Source organism: Amblyraja radiata, chromosome 6 (assembly GCF_010909765.2).
Source record: "Amblyraja radiata isolate CabotCenter1 chromosome 6, sAmbRad1.1.pri, whole genome shotgun sequence".
NCBI lineage: Eukaryota > Metazoa > Chordata > Chondrichthyes > Rajiformes > Rajidae > Amblyraja > Amblyraja radiata.
Window position 1 is genome coordinate 19,386,496 of NC_045961.1, and position 23,517 is coordinate 19,410,012.

Genomic DNA, 23,517 nt, shown 5'->3' on the forward strand with positions numbered 1-23,517 from the left:
AGGAAATAGGCGACGTTTCGGGCCGAAACCCTTCTTCAGACTGCTATTAACTGGCCTGTCTGGATCTCTTACTATCTGCAGTCGGGGTATATCTGCTGCACTTGTCATGTTTAATTTCCAATCTTGTTTAAAGGGAGCGGTGTACCATCCTTTAAATATGGGTTAGTCCTCAAGTTTGCCATTCTGAAGGCACCCATTAGTTGCTGCCATTGCGAAAACAGTTCCTCCTCCATCATTATATGGGATGTGCGTACACACCCAGCATACACTTATATTATCACGAAGGGCAAATTCAAAAACTCATAGAAACAAATTATTTTCCCAAGTCCAGTCCATCTGGGCCAACCCCAAAATAAAAGGGGGGTCAATAGCCCCATTGCCCTTTCTTGGTTCTCCAAACTGTTTACAGTCAATCAGATGTATCCAACAGGGGGGATCTTCTATCTTCACGGCGGTTGCTGTTGGTAGCACTTGGTATAGTTCCTTTCAACACAGTCTCAATTTCTTCCAGTCCCAGTACCTTATCAGTATGTAGTCTGACAGTATAGATTTGTCCCCGTGTTCAACTGGTAGTGGCCTCTGTGCCTCTTGTACCTGGGAATGCAGACCTGGCAAGGCATAGGTTAAATGCTGTGCATACATAATTAGTTCATCGCTGAGGCCCCGTAGGTGTAACATCCACACTCTAGTCGCGCCCCAGGGGGTACGTAGCCTGGGGTCACCCTCATTTCAAGGACAGCAGTAAATGCAGCCGAATAGATGGCTTAATCCTGGTGCCCAAAAACTACACAAGCTACTTGTGCTACACGTTGGAAGATAGAGGAGAACATAAAAAACTATGATTTAGAAAGATTGTTCCTAGTTCCTTTAATCAGCACTAAATAATTTTATACATTCCAGGATAATCTCAGAATAGTGAATGCTTTTGGCAAGTGAGAACAGTGTCTGGTTGTGCTTCATCTGGCCCAGCCAGATTTGGCTTTGAATGAGTGTCTAACACACCCTTTCAAGTCTGTTTTCACAAGTTCACAAGTTATAGGAGTAAAATTAAGCCATTCGGCCCATCGAATCTACTCCACCATTCAATCATGGCTGATCTCTGCCATTTTCCTGCCTTCTCCCCATAACCCTTGACACCTGTTCTAATCAAGAATTTGTCTATTTCCACCTTAAAAATATCCACTGACTTGGCCTCTACAGCCCTCTGTGGCAATGAGTTCCACAGATTAACTACCCTCTGACTAAAGAGGTTCCTTCTCACCTACTTTCTAAAAGACCGCCCTTTAATTCTGAGGCTATGACCTCTGGCCCTGGACTCTCCCACCAGTGGAAATATCCTTTCCACATCCACTCTATCTATGCCTTTCATTATTCTGTAAGTTTCAATGAGGTCCCCCCTCAACATTCTAAACTCCAGTGAGTGGAGGTCCAGTGCTGTCAAACGCTCATCATATGCTAACCCACTCATTCCTGGAATCATTCTTGTAAACGTCCTCTGGACCCTCTCCAGAGCCAGCTCATCCTTCCTCAGATATGGGACCCAAATTTGCTTACAGTACTCCAAATGCGGCCTGATGCGGCTGTATGGAGCATCAGCATTTTTGATGCTCCATACAGCATCTCTGTTTTTGAATTCCAGTCCTCTTGATAGAAATGCTAGCATTGAATTTGCCGCCTTTACTACCGATTCGTCCTGGGACATAAATAATAAGCATTGTTATCGGGGTGGTTGTCAGGTTGAGAGAGAGAGTGGTTGGTTCAATCGTGGATAGAAATCTCAACTTGGATAGACGGGTGTATAACTACAGAAATGTAATGGCCACAGAGGGGCAAAGGCTAGATAATTGAGGCTTTGAAAATGGAGATACAAATGCATTGGAGAAAGTTATTTTTTTTCTCAAGAGAGTGCACCAAAAACAAAAGATTTTGAAGGAATATTTTAAGTGATAAAAGTCATCAGATTTGACCCTACCTGCAATTGAAACAATGGGGATAAGAAGACAAACAAGGGAGAGATGGCAAATGAAGGTTGGGAGGTTTATAGGAAGGAAAGGACTTGGGGAAGGATGTGAGGATAATGAACTTAAGAGATCAAAATGCATTTGGAGAATGAGGTCACTTGGATGAGGGTGGTTGAGAAATATTAACAGAGTGATCGTGAGAGTTATTTTATGGTATCCAGGCTGGTAGCTGAGTTGAGGAACTTAAATGATAAGGAGAATGAGTGGAGATTGAAAAGCTGAAGTAGTTCTAGGTTTCTTAAGGGCCTGTCCCACTTACGTGTCCTTGGCACGCAAATTACGCGACCTCGTGGTCGCGTTGAGCCGCGATGGTCCCGCGAAGCTCGGGCGCGATTACATGCTTACGCACAGCCGTCTGGAGCGCGTGACATCATTTGAAGATGGACACAAAGCTGGAGTAACTCAGCGGGGCCAGCAGCATCTCTGGAGAGAAGCAATGGGTGACGTTTCATGTCGAGACTCATCTTCAGTCTGAAAAGAAGGGTCTTGACACGAAGCGTCATCCATTCCTTCTCTCCAGAGATGCTGCCGGTCCCGCTGAGTTACTCATGCATTTTGAGTCTATCTTCAATTTTCTTGGCCCCGCTCTGGGAGTAGAAGTGGGGGCGGATCCGGACCGCAATGGCCGTGAGCCCCAGGCCGAGCTCGACGATTGTTTGCCTACTTCTGTGGCTGTTGAAGGTGAGACGTTCCGTCGCGCCAGGGTCTTGGGCCTGTCCCACTTTGGCCATCAGTTCCGCGACAGGCCGTTGGCGCGCAAAGATTTTGTTCACTACAAAAATCTGGGATCCCCGCGCGATGTCGCGCACAACTACATACCCCTCCGTGCTTCTAAGTGAGACCGGCCCTGCGCGGCCATACGATACCCGTGTGCCTCAACGAGACCACGAGGTCACGTAATTTGCGTGCCAAGGACACGTAAGTGGGACAGGCCCTTTAGATGCAGGACTGGAGACTGGAGAGGATTTCCTTTTCTTCTCCTCAGGATAGAAAGTCATAAGGTCATAATGTCATAAGTGATAGGAGCAGAATTAGGCCATTCAGCCCATCAAGTCTACTCTGCCATTTAATCATGGCTCATCTATCTCTCCCTCTTAACCCTACCTTCTCCCCATAACCCCTGACACCTGTACTAATCAAGAATCTATCTATCTCATTCTCATTGATAAATTGGTCACTCTCAGCCTCCCCACTCTCACATGTGCCTGGATAAAAGATTTCCTCACCAACCGGCCCCAGACTGTGAGACTCGGCCCCCACCTCTCCTCCACTCGCAGGTTGAGTATCGGCTCCCCACAGGGCTGTGTGCTAAGCCCCCTCCTATACTGTCTCTACACCTACGACTGTAGTCCGGCCCACAACAACAACCGCATCGTCAAATTTGCTGACGACACTACTATAGTCGGACTTATTTCAAAGGGAGACGAGGCAGCCTACAGAGAGGAAGTCCTGAAGTTGACAACCTGGTGCTCAGAAAACAATCTGGCTCTGAACACCAGGAAAACAAAAGAGCTCATTGTCGACTTCTGGAGGCACAGCACCGACTTAGTCCCCCTACATATCAACGGCGAGTGTGTGGAGAGGGTCAACACCTTCCGGTTTCTCTGCGTCCTTATCTCTGCTGACATCTCCTGGACAGACAACACGACAGCGGTCATCAAGAAGGCTCAGCAGCGGCTGCACTTCCTGAGGGTTCTCAGGAAGCACAACCTGGACTCTAACCTGCTGCTGACCTTCTACCGCTCGTCCATCGAGAGCCTGCTGACATACTGCATTACAGCATGGTACGGCAGCTGCACCATGGCAGACAGGGAGAGGCTTCAGAGGGTAACTAGGACAGCACAGAAGATCATTGGTTGCCCTCTCCCCTCCCTGATGGATATTTATACATCCCGTTGCCTTAGCAGGGCAAAGAATATCATCAAGGACAGCTCCCATCCTGCATTTGGACTGTTCGACCTGCTGCCCTCTGGAAGGCGCTATAGATGCATCAAAACTAGGACAAATAGACTCAGGAACAGTTGTTTTCCGAAAGTCATAACTACTCTTAACTCACACATGCACTAACTTCACGGCCCAACACCCGGACTTCCATCTACTCCATCCACGTACTGAAATTTGGAACTGTAATATGTATTGTAATTGTAATTTTAAATATTTTTAAAATAATTTTTAATATTTTAATATAACTTTAAAAATCTGCCTAAGAATACTACCTATTCATCCTTCACCATTTTGCCTTTATAGATATGTATATAGCGCCGCAGAATTGTGCACCTATCTCCCCCCCCCCCTGTTTTGTTTTCTGTTTCTTGTTTTTTGTACTAAATTATATGTATGCACTGAGTACGAGATGCTTTTAATCTCATTATACATGTATAGTGACAATAAATGGCATATCTATATCTATCTATCTATATATGCCCATTGACTTGGCCTCCACAGCCTTGTGTGGCAAAGAATCCCTCTCCACATCCACTCTATCCAAGCCTTTCACTTTCCCATGTTTCAATGATGACCCCCTCATCCTTCTAAACTCCAGCGAGTACAGGCCCAGTGCCGACAAACGCACATCATATGTTAACCCAGTCATTCCTGGGATCGTTCTTGTAAACCTTCTCTGGACCCTCCAGATGACCTGAGGTCATCCAGTCTAATGAGGAGAAGGGTTGGCAAGTAATGATAAGTGAATGTCAGAAACATCCCTTCCCCTTTTATTGATTCAAGCTTCCACTGCATTGAGTGATTAGGCAGAACGTTAACTACGTTCTATTCAGCACAGCACTTTTCAAATATACTTTAACCTATGTTTGTACACTCGGCTTCCGACGGGTTTCACAAACCCATTTTGCATCAAAATAAATCTCTGAAATGCCATGCAGACACAAACACATTTTTCTTACAGTGGCGCTGACAGTCTGCTACCTCTATTGATCCATGTACTTGCATACTTCTTATCTCAATGGAAATCAGTGCTGGCAGTGATGGGAAGAGTTGTGGTAGGGGTCATCGTTTTTGGTGGCATCAAGGATTTATTTTTGTTTAATTCTACTCAAATGTTCACCTCATGTGTCTGTTCTTTGAAATGCAGAATAACTCTTGCCTCGTTCTCCACACCCGGTGTGTCTGTAACCAGCAGAGGAGGATGTTGTGAACATCTTTGCATCATTACTTCATCTATTTTTCACAGCGACCTCCTCCAAGATTGACACTAATTATGAACTAAGGTCACCTGCAGGAAGCCTGCATGAGTAAAAAAAAAACTGCAGATGCTGGGAAAACCTGCAGGCCACATTGTTGGGAAGAGAAGCAAAGTTAACATTGCAGGTTTAGTTTTTAGTTCAGTTAGAGCGTGGAAACAGGCCCTTTGGCCAACCGAGTCCATGCCAACCAATTAACCTACAAACCAGGCACATGCCGTCAGGGTAGCACAAGGTAGACACTGACTAAAATAATAAAATTATAATTATTAAATATAAATAGTAAAGGCATGGGAGAATAATGCCTACATAAGGGATCGATCTCTTAGGTAGGCATAATTCTCCGTGCCTTTCATCTGCAGTACATGTAACACGCGATGGTCTGTGCAGCCGTTGACGCTGCTTCAAGATGTCAATTTCCAGGGTACTGAAGGCAGCTGAAATTCTGCCTTTGCAGTACTGCCCATGCGCAGTGCAAGTTTCTTGGCGGGTTTTTCAAACATAGAAACATAGAAACATAGAAATTAGGTGCAGGAGTAGGCCATTCGGCCCTTCGAGCCTGCACTGCCATTCAATATGATCATGGCTGATCATCCAACTCAGTATCCCGTACCTGCCTTCTCTCCATACCCTCTGATCCCCTTAGCCACAAGGGCCACCATGAATTGCCATTGTCTTAGGAGTATCTTACGAAACAAAGAGAGAAGAATGGAGTTTGTGTACAAATGATGTGGTAAGTAAATTTCTTGGTGCTATATGTTTTTAAATACCGTATTTCCCGGCAATGAAGACGCCATTTTTTACCCAAAAAAGATGGCACAAAAATTTACATGTGTCTTGGAAGCCGAAGTTGGAAGGTTGTTAACCAAGAAAGATAGACTTGGCTATCCCTCAAGTACAGCAACGTCAAAGACGATGTTGTTGCACTGAGGGAAAGCCAAGTCTATCCCTCATTGCTGGCAGCTGATGGGAAGCGGCTGTAAAAGGACAGCGCCGCTGAGGAGGGGCGCCTTTCACAGCGTGTGAGGAGTCTGGTCCGGGGTAAAGTTGTGGGGAGGGCAGGAGCGTTGAGAAGAAGGGGGTCGGGGATCATGCCAGCAAATCACTTGCCGCGACGCTCCGGGGGGAGAAGTAGCTTGGGTTGCTGCGAGCGGCCACCACCTCAGCTCCTTCTGCCGGCCCCCGCTCACCTCTGGCAGTGCTCTCCATCTGAAAACCTCTCTCCTGCTGCTCGCCGGCCACACTAATGTCAGCCGCTTCCCGCAAATCCTTAAATTCCGACAGCGCGATCAAGGGACCAATTGAGGTTACTTGGCTGTCGGAATTTAAGGATTTGCGGGAAGCGGCTGACAAGAGCGAAGTCGGCGAGTGGCAGGTGAGAGGTGTTCAGACGGAGAGCACTGCCAGAGGTGAGCAGGCCGGCAGAAGGCGCTGAGGTGGTGTCCAGTTCTGCTGTCCGGTCCTGAGGCCGCTCGCAGCCACCCGAGCTGCTTCCTTCCCTGGCCACAATGCGGTGGCTCCGCACCCGGAGCACCGCGGCAGGGGTGAGTGAATGAGTTACTGGCATCATCTCCGACCTCCTCCTTCTCAATGCTCCTGCCCTCCCCGCAACTTTACCCCTGGCCAGACTCCCCACACCCTGTGAAAGGAACTCTCCCCCCAATTGGCCCCTTGAACAAGTATTGTCATTCAATAAGATCACAACTGATTCAATTTGTCCCGGTGTGCTCCCGTTTTTCCCACCATCTCTCCACCTGCTGTCACCCTCCACCCCCCACCCATTCAGTAATTCAGAATGAAGGAGATTTGGAAGCCTGGGGCAAATTGCTTTCTTTATTTTTATTTTTTTGAGCGTGAGAAATTCAATGTCCCACCAGCCTTCTTTCAAAATTTAGCAACTCAAAATGGGGGTGCGTTTTCATTGCTGGGAAATACGGTACTTTATTAAGAGATTAGGCATTTTGAAGACTGTATAAAAGTCGACTGACAGCTTACGGAGAGAACAATCTGCGCCTGCGCGGTTTAAGATTTTAAAAAAGCCGACTGCCAGCCTACCCTGAGTAATCACGGCACGTGCCTGCTACAAACCTGTACGTCTTTGGCGTGTGGGAGGAAACCGAAGATCTCGGGGGAAAAACCCACGCAGGTCACGGGGAGAATGTACAAGCTCGGTACAGACAGCATCCATAGTCGGGATTGGACCCGGGTCTCTGGTGCTGCAAGCGCTGTAAGGCAGCAACTCTACCGCTGTGCCACCGTAGCCCCTTTCTCAGAACTGGGAAGGAAAGAAAGGCAGTTTGTTGAGTTGCAGGGAGGGTGGGGAAGCAGTGATGTCTCGGAGTGGGGTGATCGTGTAGATTAAGCTCTGCACAAAGTTTCTGGTCAGTGAGTGAATGGGAGTCAATCCAGAGTGAGAACATGGATAAAATAACCTAGACAAAAGAAGGTAAGAGTTGTGAAATGCAGAGCAGGAAGATGTGACCTGTGAGTTTGGCTGGATAGCTCCTTCTTTCCCCACGGAAATAAAGGAAAAAAAGGAGTAAAATAGGGGAGAGCTCAACCAATATCACAGATGAATAACTTAGACAGAGAAATCACATTCTCTGATGTTGTAGAATTCAATATTTAAATATTGCAGATATTCCAAGTCGTGCCATGATGAAAGCGTTTCACAGTACCTTGGTGCACGGGACAATAAATGAAACTGAACTGAACGGATAAAGAGTCTGTGGCATTAAAGTTGTGTGTGAGCTGGTTATCTTGACAGGAGTGTTCAACTATTCATGCCCTGGGAAGCAACAGTTTACATAGTCCAACAAAACCACCCAGATAAAACTAATGCAGTGTGTACATTGGATGTCATTAGAATCAATAAAATGCCTTTTAAATCCTGTGCAGGTTCAGCAACCTGCAGAGTGTCACTTCCTTCTTCTCCCTCGTTTCTCCTGGCATTGGTATCCCAGTAGTTCCCTGAGATAGCCCTACCAGACTACACACTTCTATACACACAATGTTCCCTAAGACAAGTCATACAAAGACTACAGTCATACAAGCTGTACAGTCATACAGTCTAAACACTCTTAATTCTCCTTCCCATTCCCACACAGACCTTTCTGTCCTAGGTATCCTCCATTGTCAGAATGAGGCTAAATGCAAATTGGAGGAACAGCATCTCATATTTCGCGTGGGCAGCTTTACAAGCCCAGTGGTAAGAGTTTTGATTTCTCTAACTTCAGGCATTCTCTCTCTATCCTTCCTCCACCCAAGTCGCGCTAGCTTCTCGTTTTCACCCTACAAACAGCTAACAATGTTTCCTTTATCATCTTACGGTCACAGTGGCGCAGCGGTAGAGTTGCTGCCTTACAGCAAAATGCAGCGCCAGAGACCCGGGTTCGATCCTGACTACGGGTGCTGTCTGTATGGAGTTTGTACGTTCTCCCCGTGACCTGCGTGGGTTTTCTCCGAGATCTTTGGTTTCCTCCCACACTCCAAAGACGTACAGGTTTGTAGGTTAATTGGCTTGTTTAATTGGTTTGATAAAAATGTTAAATTGTCCAAGTTGGCGATATGCAGAGTACTGCCCTGCCGACTACAACATTCAGAAGGTTCAGAAGGTACTTTCTTGCATATCTGTCATTCATTGTTTTTTATCTCTCTACATCATTGTCTATATCTCTCTCTCGTTTCCCTTATCCCTAACCAACCTGGAGTAGGATCTCGATCCAAAACGTCACCCATTCCTTCTCTTCAGAGATAATGCCTGACCCGCTGAGTTACTCCAGTTTTGGATTAGCAACAAGGAGAGGAATCATAAGCATGTTACCGGAACTAAGAATTGTTGGATTAGCAAGAGCAGTAATCGTTGGAGCAGCACTAGGAACAGGAACTGTTTGACCAGCAGCAGCAGCAGTAACGGGACAATATGAACTGCACGGCAGGAACAAGAACTAGATCAGCTTTGTGTCTATCTTCAGTCATACAGTCATACAAGCTGTACAGCCCCTCAGTCATGGAATGTTCCCCTGAGATAGCCCTACCAGACCACACACTTCCATTCACACAATTTCTGAGCCAACAGTAAGATTAAAGCAAAAACAGCCAAACATCTTCCATCAAAGAGAAAATGAAATTTGATGACCGGTATATATTTTTTAGTTTAGAGATACAGTGTGGAACCAGACACTTCGGCCCACCTAGTCTGCGCCGACCAATGAGCTCCTGCACACTAGTTCTATCCGACACACTAGGGACAATTTACAGAAGCCAGTTAACCTATAAATCGGCACGTTTTTGGAATGTGGGAGGAAACCGGAGCACCCGGAAAAATAACCATGCGGTCACTGGGGGAACATACAAACCCTGTACAGGCAGCACCCGTAGTCGGGATCGAACTTGGGTCTCTGGAGCTGTGAGTAGGCAACTCTACCGCTGTGTCATTGTGTTGCCCATAGGTGCAACAGAGCCAAGATGAAATGGAGGTAAAACAGGAACAATAGCCTGTAGTAGTTAAATGATAATTGACCTGTAAATACTGCTTAATATCTATAAATTAATTACTTTTGACAAGTGGATCTTCCTGCAGGTTAGCATCCTGTTACACTTGGTAAGGTCAGTGTGTGGCTTCTGATGAGCTAGACCAGCGAGTGTATCCTGCAGCTGCAGATTACCCTCATTCAAACAGATTTCTCACTATAAATGATATCAGTGTGACATCACCCTGAATGCAACCTCGTCTTCCAGAACATTGTCTGTCATTTTGGACCATCCATGAATGAAAGCATTTGAAAAATATGTGTCACACAGCCCAATTTCTAATTATTGAAAAACATTGCTGAGCTCCTAGAGATGGTTAATATTAAATCCAGTTTCAGTGTGGTATCCTCTCAAGAAAGGTCTCAACCTGAAACGCCATAGATTCCTTCTCTCCAGAGATCCTGCCTGTCCCGCTGAGTTACTCCAGCATTTTCTGTCTATTTTTACTGCTTACATAGTTCGGTAAAAAGAATGAAATTATTTTTAATGTTGTTTTGATTTTGGGACATGTACTGACAGTGAAATAAATGGGTTTTTTTTTAACAGAACTTTCTTCAAAAACTTTGCTCTTTAAATATTAGTATATAGCTGTTTGTAAAAACCTTTTGTAAATTTGACACATATTTGCTGAAATCCTGCTGAATTAGCCTTAAAATGAAATCAGTTTAATCATGAGGAGATCTAAGATATGTTAATATGAAAAAAGATCATTTTGTTTTCTTGGTTTCTTATTTTCAGAATATTATTCAGAACCTATCCTCAGGTGAATATTAGTAGTCACTGGGTTAGGTAGCTTTTCAATGTGGGGTTAGGTAGATTTTAATAAAAATGCTTCTCCAGGGTCAATGGTGAGGAAAAGAGGCGAGGAATTGGGCAACTATTTTGCTAGTGTTTCTAGCTCTCCCTGAAGGAAACAAAGATTAGCATTGTATCCTGCGTATACAAGTTTGTAATGGCATTAATAATCAGATATTCATGGACTGGTTTCAACTGTCCGAAGCTTTTGCTGGGTCTCCCATATAGGGTACCCAGTATTGCATTTTATTATGTTATTCCTTTTACCCTTCCAAAAACCAGAGAGAGTAAAGAGAAACCTTGCCTCATGCATAGATCTATACATGAAATTTACCAACACATAATCCCTGTCTGGCCACTTGTCAACTGGGACGCTATGAATGCAAAATTAAAAGTTATCCATCCAGTCAGAGATTGACAAAACTTGCTCTACCTGCTATTAAGATGTACTTTGTAGCATAATTGGGTGATAAATAGGAAGACATGGGTTGAAGATATCTCCAAACAATTCTATATGTGATGCTTTGGAGCTTTAGTTATCACCATCAGGAACTAAAGGTAGTGTCTGAAGAAGGGTCTCGACCTGAAATGTCACCCATTCCTTCTTTCCAGAGATGCTGCCTGTCCCGCTGAGTTACTCCAACTTTTTGTGTCTATAAAAGGTAGTGATATTGTTCCCAAACATTACATGAAACCAGTTACCTGAAGCTGTGAGGCCTCAATGAATATGTGAACTCTGCATCTAGACTTCACTATTTCTGGCCCATACAGTTAAGGGCCTGTCCCACTGTACGAGGTAATTCAAGAGTTCTCCCGACTTCTCCCTGATTCGAGCTCGTGTAATGTACGTAGCGGGTACGTAGCGCCTCGAACGAGTAAAAAGTAACAACTTTTTTCATCACGAGTATTTTTTTTTTACAGTGTTAAAAAAATGTCACGAGTTTACCGGATTTCCCGAGTACCTACCGTTACTCGTACGAGCCGCTACGTGACATCCACTAGCTCCTACGTACCCGCTATGGACATTACACGAGCTTGAATCAGGGGAGAACTTGGGACAACTCTTGAATTACCTCGTACAGTGGGACAGGCCCTTTAGTGGTGTTTAAAAGGAGGTTGGAACTTAGATTATGAATTATGCTTCATACTTTTTAATTAAGAAAGTAGCTTGACTTTTTATTGCTATGTTTATTTCTAGTGATACATCATTACAATATGGTTGCATCCCATTCCTTAATTAAAATGATGAAAAGCATAATTATACCATTCCAAGGACCAACAAATTGCGATAATTACATTTTGAAGCTGAAGTTCTTAATTAAACTGACAGATAACAGTTTGAATGAAAACATTTGTTCCACTATCTGCTGATGATCCCTGGAAGAAACGTCAATCATTTGAATTACAGACCAGTTTCAACTAAAGTAACTCCAGCCTCTGCTCATGCATTTTGATAAAGATGACATACGAATTATAATAACCTGTCTGCATTTGTTTGTTTTTAATAAAGACAGAGACAGGCAGATAATTGTGATTGTCAAATAAACCCCGTAATTATGTATGCAAAACTAAGGATACATTGATTGCAAAATGTTGTGTTGTCATTAAACCATTGTCTTTCCATTACATGGCGTGACAACATAAAACAAGATTCAAATTTACTTTAGTTTAGAGATTCAGTGCGGAAACAGGCCCATCAGCCCACCGAGTCCGCGCCGACCAGCGACCCCCACATAATAACACTACCCTACACACACTAGGGACAATTTACACTTATACCAAGCCAATTAACCTACAAAACTCTACGTCTTTAGATTGTGGGAGGAAACCGAAGATCTCGGAGAAAACCCGCGTACAAACTCCATACGGACAGTACCCGTAGTCGGGATCGAACCTGGGTCTCTGATGCTGAAAGCGCTGTAAGGCAGCAACTCTACTGCTGCGCCACGGTGCTGACTATTAAAAGTTGTATTTAATTGTCATGTAAGCACAACTACTTGCATCAAAAATACAAGCTTCATTAAAAAAAATCCTTTCCTTAAAATAAAAAAATGAAACTACCATTAATTTAACCAATTGAAGTCATTTTACACACAGTCAGGTGAACTTCAAATTGCAGAATGCTGTAAAGAATTATGAGAATATTCAAGCTCCTCTTATGAGAGGTAGATTAATTAGTAATTAACAATGCACTTCATGAAATGAATTATGATTCCAAAACCATTTTCATAGAACTATTTCTTTTTAACAAAATAAGACCAAGAGATTTAATTTGTAGGCATTTGTTATATCACACATATTTTCATAAACACATATATGATATCTGCTGTGTTGGTTATAATTCCACCCAAATAGTAACTTCATCACAATAATAAATTCACCCTATTCAGAATATTAATGGGTGAACTTGAGCGTTGGTTTTCCATGGCAAACAACCTGATTACAGATGTGTTGCCATGTGGGGTAATACTTTGATGGACTGAGAGTGTATGCAAGGATGTACAAACACTTACTTCTTGAAGTTTATGATCCTTTGAAGTATTTGCACACATCCTTTCTAAAGGGCCTGTCCCACCTTCACGACCTAATTCACGACCTCTGCCGAGTTTGCCCTTGACTCATACTTGCAGCATGGTCGTCACGAGGTCATAGGTAGGTCGTAGCAGGCCGTAATACTCGTCGTAGGTACTCGTGGCATCAAGTAGTACGCGGCGTTTTTCAAGCATGATGAAAAATGTCCACGAGTAAAAAAGGTTGTGAATTAGGTTGTGAAAGTGGGACAGGCCCTTTAGTTAATGAGTAACGCAATGATTGGAAGGGTCTCAACCTGAAACATCACCCATTCCTTCTCCCCAGAGATGCTGCCTATACAACTAAGTTAAGGGCATCAAGTAGGTCGCGGTGTTTTTTCTAGCCTGATGAAAAATGTCCATGAATAAAAAAGGTCGTCAATTAGGTCGTGAAAGTGGGACAGGCCCTTAACTCCAGCATTTTGTGTCTATCGTCAGTGTATAACCAGCGTCTGCAGTTCCTTCCTATACAAAGCAATGATTCAATGATTCAATGGTACCTTATTGTCACATGGACCTGGGTACAGTGAAATTTATTTTTGCATGTAATTCTGTAAATATTTTACTATGCATAAGTCCAATCATACTCAAGTGCATGAGTGTAAGAATAATAGATTACACTGAGGTGTTAAGGTTCATTTTCTTAAAACAGACAACTTACAATAAGTTGGGTAAAACCAATACAGGCTTTAATGATCATTTAGCTAGAGAGTGCTAGGAGATACAAAGTCAAGCATATAGCAGATGCTTAACTCCTCCCAGGCCATCACTCTAAAGAATGAAGACATACAGCATCGTTTTATACTGTTTTGGAAACATAGTCACATGTTCATACAGAATGGCAGCAATGACATCTAACATATCAATCACAGCTCTACCCATTCAAAACATGCTTGTCACTAATACAATATAATCATGCTATGGTTATATCGATCCTAGTTTAGTTACGAAACCCCAAATAACAGGAAGTTAGTCAAAGGTCTATCATCTGCAGTACCTTCTTAAACAATGTAAGGATCCTTATCAGTTGCCCACAGAAGTTTCTGCTAGTCGAGGATACAGAATTCTCAGGAAGTTCCCAAGCTCCCAAGGTTTATGTTTACAGAAGCAAGCCAGAACCTTCTCACCATTGTCAATATCTTTTGCTTGGGCACAACAGGAAGCAACTTGGATGCAGTTTGAATGTTGGCCTCCAATTTCCTGATTACCCAGCCCTTCTACAGAATCCAATTTCAAAGCTTTAATTTACTCAGAACCCAAAACCCAAATTAATCTTTACTTAATAAAATGCATAAAGTATTCCATTATTAACTAGGATATTATCATTCCCTCCTATTATCATATTAGAAATGATAACACTACAGTCCTTGGTTAGTACATAGTAAAGGCTTCAGACATTTCAATACATAAATTAATACAACAATCAGCAGTACAATGGATCCATAGTAAATTATCATTCCCCATATTCCTCCACACATACTAAATGGCCACCATTCTCCAATTTTATTAAAGTTATACATCTCTTCTCCAACCTCTGTAATCTTCTTAATTTCTCTGGTGATATGTGCTGCTAAATCTGCAATCTTAGAGGATTCATCGAGAATGTAAGTGCAGCATTCACACCCTATAATAGCACGTCCTTCCTATTATCCTATAGGGATATACGACAAAGTGCATCCATTTCAGCCATAATGGATGAAAGGGCCTTTTACTTGTAGGTAAAGACATTCACCATTTAATTAAACAATTTCTCCAATCCAGGGGACGTATTAATCAATTCCTCTGATGGACAGGCTGTCCCATACAGTGGGAAAGCAATCATCCAGAATAGCTCTGACTCTGATATACTTCACTTAGCCCTCATCGGGAATATACAATTCAGTTACAACACAGCTCTCACGTGAGGGACAACAAAGGTCAAATAACAACATCCCCTTCAGTTATAGGTTGACCTAATCAACCTTTCCCAGTACTTCTTATCCCCAGGTACATACCACGTAACCATGGGTATGTCCGGAATCCACATACAAAATACGTCCCATTTATTGGACTCAGCGGCCATTAGCACTAACCTTGGTGCAGGTGCTGTTGGTGCAGGTGCTGTTACTCAAGTATACTCCGTTGCTTCTTCTGTCACAATAACAGGTAGTATTAACTGGGCTCTGGGGAAATGAATATCAACATGTTAACTCGAGAGTGTTCTTCTCGGATTGTCCGTGGCATAATTCCAGCTAGTGTGAGGAACAGTCGCCTGCAACTCTGCAGCAGCCGGCCACTCCATCCCGCCAGTTTCCCAATCGCTCAATCATATGAACGGGCTGCTTATGGGTTGGGTGTTCGTACACTGGGCACCACCTGTAGAACAAAGAAAATATGCTTTATGGTTTGTGTAGGAAGGAACTGCTGGTGCTGGTTTAAACCGAAGAAAAGCTGGAGTAACTCAGTGGGACAGGCAGCATTTTTGGCAAGAAGGAACGGGTGACGTTTCGGGTCGAGGCCCTTCTTCAGTCTGAAGACCCGAAACGTCACCATTTCCTTCTCTCCAGAGATGCTGCCTGTCCCGTCGAGTTACTCCAGCTTTTTGTCTATCTGTGGTTTACGATTTCTTTATTGTCATCTGTACCAGGTGCAGTGAAATACATGTTTTGCATTCAGTTCAGCAAGACTATCCCCGTACATAAGTATAAATGCCCAGTCAGTAAGAACAGCCCTTATGTAAGAGGTGCCATTTTGCGCGCCATTTATGCGACCTGGTAACGTGTGGGTAGCATGTGGGTAGCGCGGGACGGGCGCATGGAGTGGCGTGGAAGAGTGTGGAGTTGCGCGCGGTATCGCGCATTGCTCCGGGATTTCGTTCTGCATGAAATCTTCGCGCGCCACCGGCCTGTAGCGTAAATGACGGGCAAGTGGGACACCCTAGCGCAGCGCAACGTCTCACCTCCAACAGCAGCAGGACCAGGCAAACGATTGCCGAACTCGGCCTGGGGCTCACGGCCGTTGCGGATCCGGATCCGCCCCCACTCCTACTCCCAGAAAGGGGCCAAAGCGATTGGAGATAGACTCAAAATGCAGGAGTAACTCAGCGGGACCGGCAGCATCTCTGGAGAGAAGCAATGGGTGACGTTTTGGGTCGAGACCCTTGTTCAGACTGAAGAAGAGCCTCGACCCGAAACATCATCCATTCCTTCTCTGTAGAGATGCTGCCGGTCCCGTTGAGTTACTCCTGCATTTTGTGTCTATCTTCAAATGATGTCACGCGCTCCAGACGGCTGTGCGGACGCATGATGATGCGCGCGACCATCGCTGGTCAGTCACTACCGGCCTGTCGCTTAATTAATGATGGCCAAGTGGGATAGGCCCTTAAATGTTGTTTGGTTCCTTAAATATTTATTTGGTATTTATTTATCCAGCATGAGGATAAATATATTGTTTGGTGAAGTGGGTATGTAGTTGGCAGCAGTTTTTACCTGGTTGATAATCCATCTTGGCATCAGATCAGAGCATTTGGGTGAAATTTATACAATAGAAGCCAGTGCTGGAAAGTTCCTGTCTGCAAAGGCATTTAAAATTAAAACTCTCTCTGAGTTCTAGAACGAATGATGTCCAATTATATGGGAGACACTGACTAGAGAATTAAATGTCAGATATATAGACAGGCCTCCCCGTAGATTTAGGGGGAAGTTCATGTGAACTGTGGAAATTAAATTCCAGGAATTATAAACTCGTAAAGTTGTTGTTAGTTGAAGAAAAGCTATGAGAGTGCTTGATATTAAATCTGATTTATGGTCACTCAGAGGTCAGGAATTACTTTGGATTCAATTCAGCATGACTTTAGGAAATGTTTAATGATAGTGATACAGCGCGGAAGCAGGCCCTTCATTTACATTTACCAAGCCAATTAACTTACAACCTTCGTACGTCTTTGGAATGTGGGAGGAAACTGAATATCTCGGAGAAAACCCACGCAGGTCACGGGGAGAACGTACGAACTGCGTACAGACAGCACCCGTAGTCGGGATCGAACTCAAGTCTCCGGTGCTGCAAGCGCTGTAAAGCAGTAACTCCACCGTGCCACCCATTCTAATGTGTTTCTGCTATCAGAAACTGGCTTTCTGGTGTTTCTGGCTTTCTGGCCTCTGGCTTTCTGGCAAATCTCGTCTTGAGATTCATCCGTTAAGCTATACAGAACAGTTCATAATGGTTTTGTTAAGAAGTCTTTTCAACAAATTCTCATTTGAGACTTAACCGATTAATGCAATTTTCATTGGAATTCATTATCTTTCGGGGAAAAATAAGATTTCAGCATAAAACGTCTTTTTTAGAACAAAAAGATCTGGCCAACAATTGCAACTGCCAGTGTGGAATGGACAATGGGAATTAGTGTGTCTGGTGGCAACATTGAGCTTGGAAGTTACGATGGAAAGAAGCTCAAGGATGGTGAGGAGGATCTGGGATCAGACACTGATGAATGGATAGTGGGGATGATTGCAAAAGACAATAAATGCAGTAGGCCATTCAACTCGACGAGCCAGCACCACCATTCACTGTGATCATGGGTGATCATCCACAATCAGTACCCCGTTCCTGCTTTTTCCCCATATCCCCTGACTCCATTATATTTAAGAGCTCTATCCGACTCTCTTGAAAGCAAACAGACAATTGGCTTCCACTGCCTTCTGAGGCAGAGAATTCCACAGATTCACAACCTTCCGTGTGAAAAAGTTTTTCCTCATCTCCGTTCGAAATGGCTTACCTCTTATTCTTAAACCGTGGCCCCTGGTTCTTAGGATTTTGAAGAGGGAAGAGATACAGGCAACTAGTCAAAGGTGATGAATGTGAGTGGAAGGAGTTTTAGTTGCGTGTGGTCTACAGGCTGTTCGTTCCCACATTGTAAATGCCTGCCTTATGGACAAACCCCACATACATACAAACTCCCAAAAATATGATTACATTCAAAAGTCCAATGTACGTACATATGTTTGTTCCTACAAACGTCTAAACTAGTTTCCTCCTTCAGGAGGGGCAATGAGGAGCCAAGCACATGTGGCAGAGGCATTGTTGAAGATTAGATCAAAGAGCTGAATTACAGAGGGCGTGAGAATGGCTGATATTTATATCAAACTGTAACATCAAGGACCCCAAGTAATTCTGAAGACAGAGGAAAAAAAATCCAATGATTGGATTCATATAAAGGGGGGTGTTTGTGATTGTTTGAGGTCAATCTACCCATCTCCAGGATTTTGTTACAGGAATTCCTCTGGCCTTGGCAGTTTTCTTTCATTCACTAATGATTGTTCTTCCGTTTAAAGCTTAGAATTAAGGATGTTTGTTGATAGAGTCACAGAGCCATAGAATCTTACAGTGTGGAAACAGGCCGTTCATCCCAACTTGCCCACACTGGCCAACATGTCCCATCTGCACTAGTCCCACCTGCGTGCATGGTTTGTTTAATTCCATTCACAATGGCCGAAACAATGAAGCAGCAAACCATAAATATTCAAGCACGGCTTGAAGAGTGGCAAGTAATATTCATGCCACAAAAGTGTCAGTTGTTCACCATGACCCATCTCAGACAATCTAATGGCCTCCAATGGCAATATTGGCACCATGGTTCACCACCCATTAACACCTGGTGAACTAACAGGTGGCCACCAGTTAGAAACATTTATATTCAGTTTCTGACTTTGGCAACTGGTAAACCGGGGCATGCTGTCTTCAACGCAGTTTGTGGATGACTTGCCACTTCCAAGCTGAAAGAACATTTGTTACTCAGGATAGACACAAAATGCTGGAGTAACTCAGCGGGACAGGCAGCAACTCTGGAGAGAAGGAATGGATGACGCTTTGGGTCTCGATCCCAAACGTCACCCATTCCTTCTCTCCAGAGATGCTGCCTGTCCCATTGAGCATTTTGTGTCTATCTTCGGATTAAACCAGCATCTGCAATTCTTTCATACCCATACAGTATGTTACCCAGGGTCTTCCCATTACCTGAGCTGCTTATTTATATAGTTAGTATAATAACTTAATTAGCCAGTTAAATTTAGGCCCATGTGCCATCTGCTCCACACAAATTCTGCTCCCCATTCTAGCCTTCATCCTTTCTAATAGATAACAGTCACTGTCAGTCTAAGATCAAATATTCTATTCTTAAACCTCAAACATCGACTTTACCTTTCCACTTTTAATCTGCTGATGAAAACCTACATTTAATTCCAAGTTTGTAAAAACTTACATCGCTGGGGGCTGCGTTTATCATCAGCCTGCGTGTGTGGAGCAGACCAGCAAGCAGCGCAGCACGTCATTTTCGACTGCGCTGTCCTCCGCTCCCCCCCTCCCCCCCCGGTGGAGGGGTAGACCTCACGGCCCTCGACAACAGCACATTGAACTGGCTACTGCGCCTGGAGGGCGTTACATAACCTCTGCTGCCTCAAACGCAAGAAGAAATAGAAGTTATAACTTGAAAAAAAAAAGCCCAAGCAAAAATCTGCCTGTGATCCTCAGCATAAAGATCGCTTCCATTCAAATATGCAACAGTTTAACCTACTAAAACCCCTGTCTCACGGTGCGAGTCCACCCACGAGTGATCCCGAGTTTAAAACAAATCAAACTCGTGGTAATCACGTAGAATTAACGTAGCGGGAATGTCGGAACTCGTAACGCTAACGGCAGGCACTCGGGAAACTTGTTAACTCGTGAAAATCTTTCAACATGATGAAATATTTCCACGAGTCAAATTTACTCTTGAAGTAAAAATTTTAAACTTTTAAACTTGTTGTAAGAACGTAGTAGCCCGTGAATTTACCGTAGTGACTCGTGAGCCTACCGTGGGCACTCTTTAACTCAGCGGGACAGGTAGCATCTCTGGAGAGAAGGAATGGGTGACGGGAGTGCTGGAGTAACACAAAGACGCAGCAGAATTTTGGAAACGTCATCCCGGCACCCGTTCCTTCTCTCCAGAGATGCTGCCTGAATAATACAGAGAGTCCTCCTTGACATACCGACTCTCCGTAATCTTCTCAGGAAGTAGAGGCGCTGATGTGCTTTCTTTATGATTGTATCAGTGCTCTCGGACCAGGAAAGATCTTCAGAGATATGCACGTCCAGGAATTTGAAGCTCTTGACCCTTTCCACCATCGACCCGTTGATATAAACGGGACTATGGGTCCCCATCCTCCCCCTTCCAAAGTCCACAATCAGTTCCTTGGTTTTGCTGGTGTTGAGAGCCAGGTTAAGCTGCTGCATAAAATCTCCAATTTAAACCAAGCTTTTTATAACTTTAAAATATAAAATGTACAGTATCTAATGACTCGTATTTGGAACGTGCCAGCTCTTTTGACTGCTCTGCAGTGAAATGTCTTGGTATATTTTAGTATGCTAAAGTATAAATATGGATTGTGATGCAAAAAGGTGCTCATTGTTGTACCATCATTTATTGTAGCTGGGATTTTTTAACCTGGCCACAATTTTTGCATGTAAAGGAGATTCATTTTTAATGCGAAAATATGTTTTGAGGCTAGTTTTTCTTATGAACAGTTTTGACTCTGCAATCTTAATTCTGACCTCCCTGAAATGTTGCCAGTACAATATGAAATGTATTTATATTAAATCACAAACATAAATATCATTTCATTTTGTTTCGTATCTCAACAAAATCTTTTCTCGAGTTGATCTGTTAACCAGTGAGTCTTATTCTGTGCATTATTACAACTGTGTCAGACTGAAACATGTGACGAAGGAAGTTTGCATTTGCTTAGTGTAAAATGTGGAATTTATTACCAAACGTCAACGGAAATGCACAACACATAATTATTCTTGAAAATGTAAAATCCTCTGGCATCTGACATTCTTGTTTGAAAATCTGTTTTTTCTTGAAACGTTTGGAATATCTTTCCAGCTGAAAGCTTGTGAAATTTGATATCGGCAGATGAATAGATCAATCTCCACTGCAGTGCTGCAGTTCTCTGCTGTGTAGTTTGCACATCGCTGATTGGTATGGCAATATCTGCTACAAAGGCTGCAGTGGGCTTGTGTGCAAAGGATCTTGATGCCTTTTCAGCAGCAGATACACAGCTATCAAAACCTCAAGGCCAAAAATGTAGTAAAATACAGTTTACAGGTTTATTTTACATTGTTCAAAGCATCTTCGAAAAGGATCATGCCTTACAATTAAATGAACATGTTTACATGTGATTCTATTCTTGAAGACAGCAAGCTATGTTGCCTTGTTCAGCATTTCATGGGGAACCATTGTATCTATTCTCAAGATATTAATATTATCAGCAAGGCCAATGATTTTGCCAATCGATTGGTGCAGTAAATTAATGGACCATTAATCCTGACATTTTGGCTAACAATCCCAAGATTGAGATCAAATCCCACTGTCACCGATGTGAAATTAATATATAGATGATTAGCTGGAACAATGTAAGACAAGTTAACATTAAAGAAAAAGTTCTGGGAAATAATGGGAAAAAAGCTCATACTTAAATTCTGGAAAAATGCGCCCACACCAACAATAAAAATGTGGATATCAAATATGTTTGAAACACTACATCGGGAAGAGATGAGATTCCTCTTAGCAGGCAAAGCAGACCAATTCCAAAAGACGTGGTCTACGTTTTTGGAACTATTACAAGCATGAGGTGCAATAGTAACTTTAAAAAATAAATAAATAAACAAATAAATAAATAAATGGTACCAGGATCTGGCCTGGGGGGTAAAACAACAAAAACTGACTTGGTTGGTAGTCCCCTTTCTGCGGAGTTTAATGTTATAATAGAGCGATTGTTTCTCCTTTCTTTTTCCTTCTTTTCTAGGGTCTACTTTCTTTCTTTACTTCCTTCTCTAACTTCTTTTCTAAGGGGCTTTCTTTTCTCAACACTCTCTTGCGCCTTCACGACTCTTGCGCACTTTCCTTACTTCCTTTACTTCTATCTTTTTCTTAAAGCTCAAAAAATGAAGCGGTACAAAAAATGTATTAAGACATATGTGTTGTGTATTATTGTAACTTACCGTACTTCTAATAAAAATAATAAAAAAAATAAAAAAAAGTTCTGGATTGTTGTAAAATTTCATTTTGTTTGCTCAAGCCTTTCAGGATGGATGCCTGCCACCATTATCCACTCCTGCTCGAGATTACAGATTCTAGACCCATCGATTTGTTGACTCTGAAATGGCCTGGCAGGGTACACAGTTCAAGGGCAATAAACGCCTGCCAGGGGCGGCACGGTGGGTGGCGCAGTGGTAGAGTTGCTGCCTTATGCCCCTGTCCCACTTAGGAAACCTGAACGTAAACCTCTAGATACTTTGCGCCCCACCCAAGGTTTCCGTGCAGTTCCCGGAGGTTGCAGGTGGTTGCCGGAGGTTGCAGGTAGTGGAAGCAGGTAGGGAGACTGACAAAAAACTCTGGGAACCACACGGAAACCTTGTGTGGGGTGCAAAGTCTCCTGAGGTTTCCGTTCAGGTTTCCTAAGTGGGACAGGGGCATAACAGTGCCAGAGACCCGGGTTTGATCCTGACTATGGGTGCCGCCTGTACAAACTTTGTACGTTCTCCCCGTGATCTGCATGGGTTTTCTCTGGGTGCTCTGGTTTCCTCCCACACTCCAAAGATGTACAGGTTTGGAGGTTAATTGGTTTTGGTAAAAAAAAAGTTGTGCATTTTCCCTAATGTGTGTAGTGTAGTGTTAGCGTGCGAAGATCGCAGATTGATGCGGAATCGATGGACCGAAGGGCCTGTTTCTGCACTAGACCTCCAAACTAAACTGAACTAAACACTGGTGATAAATGTCCACAGTTTTGATCCTATGATAATTACCAATGATTGGGGATTTAGACTATGTTAAGGTTGTCTGTGAATGCATGGTGCTCTAAAGTGCCTTCAATCCTTGGTACAATATACAACTTGGCACATGCTGACAACTAAATCTCAGTGTGTCATGGCAATACATTTCTTTTGTACTCAAACTTGTCAGAAAATAATCGGTAATTTGAACCAGCAGCGAAGGAATTTGAACACTGAAAAGAACACAAGGGAAAATAATGACTTACAAAACAACTGTTCACTTCTGCTGCATAGCTTATACAAGAACATACTTTGCTACCGATCCTTCTCTGGACATAATTGACTTTATCGTTCCTGGGCCTGTTGCTGGTTTCTGGTGTTCTCACTTTGCAGGTCAATGTTGCCTCATCTGCTATCTCCATGCCAGCTTTCATCAGGCAAGCTTTCTTATTGAGATAGCTCTAGTGGGCAGCCACAGTGGTGCAGCGGTAGAGTTGCTGCCTTGCAGCGCCTGCAGTGCCAGAGACCCGGGGTCAATCCCGACTACGGATGCTGTCTGTACGGAGTTTCTACATTCACCCCGTTACCGCGTGGGTTTTCTCCAAGATCTTC

The 23,517-nt window shown here is 43.5% G+C and overlaps 1 long non-coding RNA gene across 1 annotated transcript; it reads right to left on the reverse strand.

Moving 5' to 3' along the window:
• Positions 1–380: 380 nt before the first annotated feature.
• Positions 381–19,298, reverse strand: LOC116974130. Its single transcript, XR_004412285.1, has 3 exons — positions 19,289–19,298; positions 14,611–14,614; positions 381–608 (listed from the first exon to the last, which is right to left on the reverse strand). It is a non-coding gene; the product is annotated as an uncharacterized LOC116974130 (long non-coding RNA).
• Positions 19,299–23,517: the final 4,219 nt, after the last annotated feature.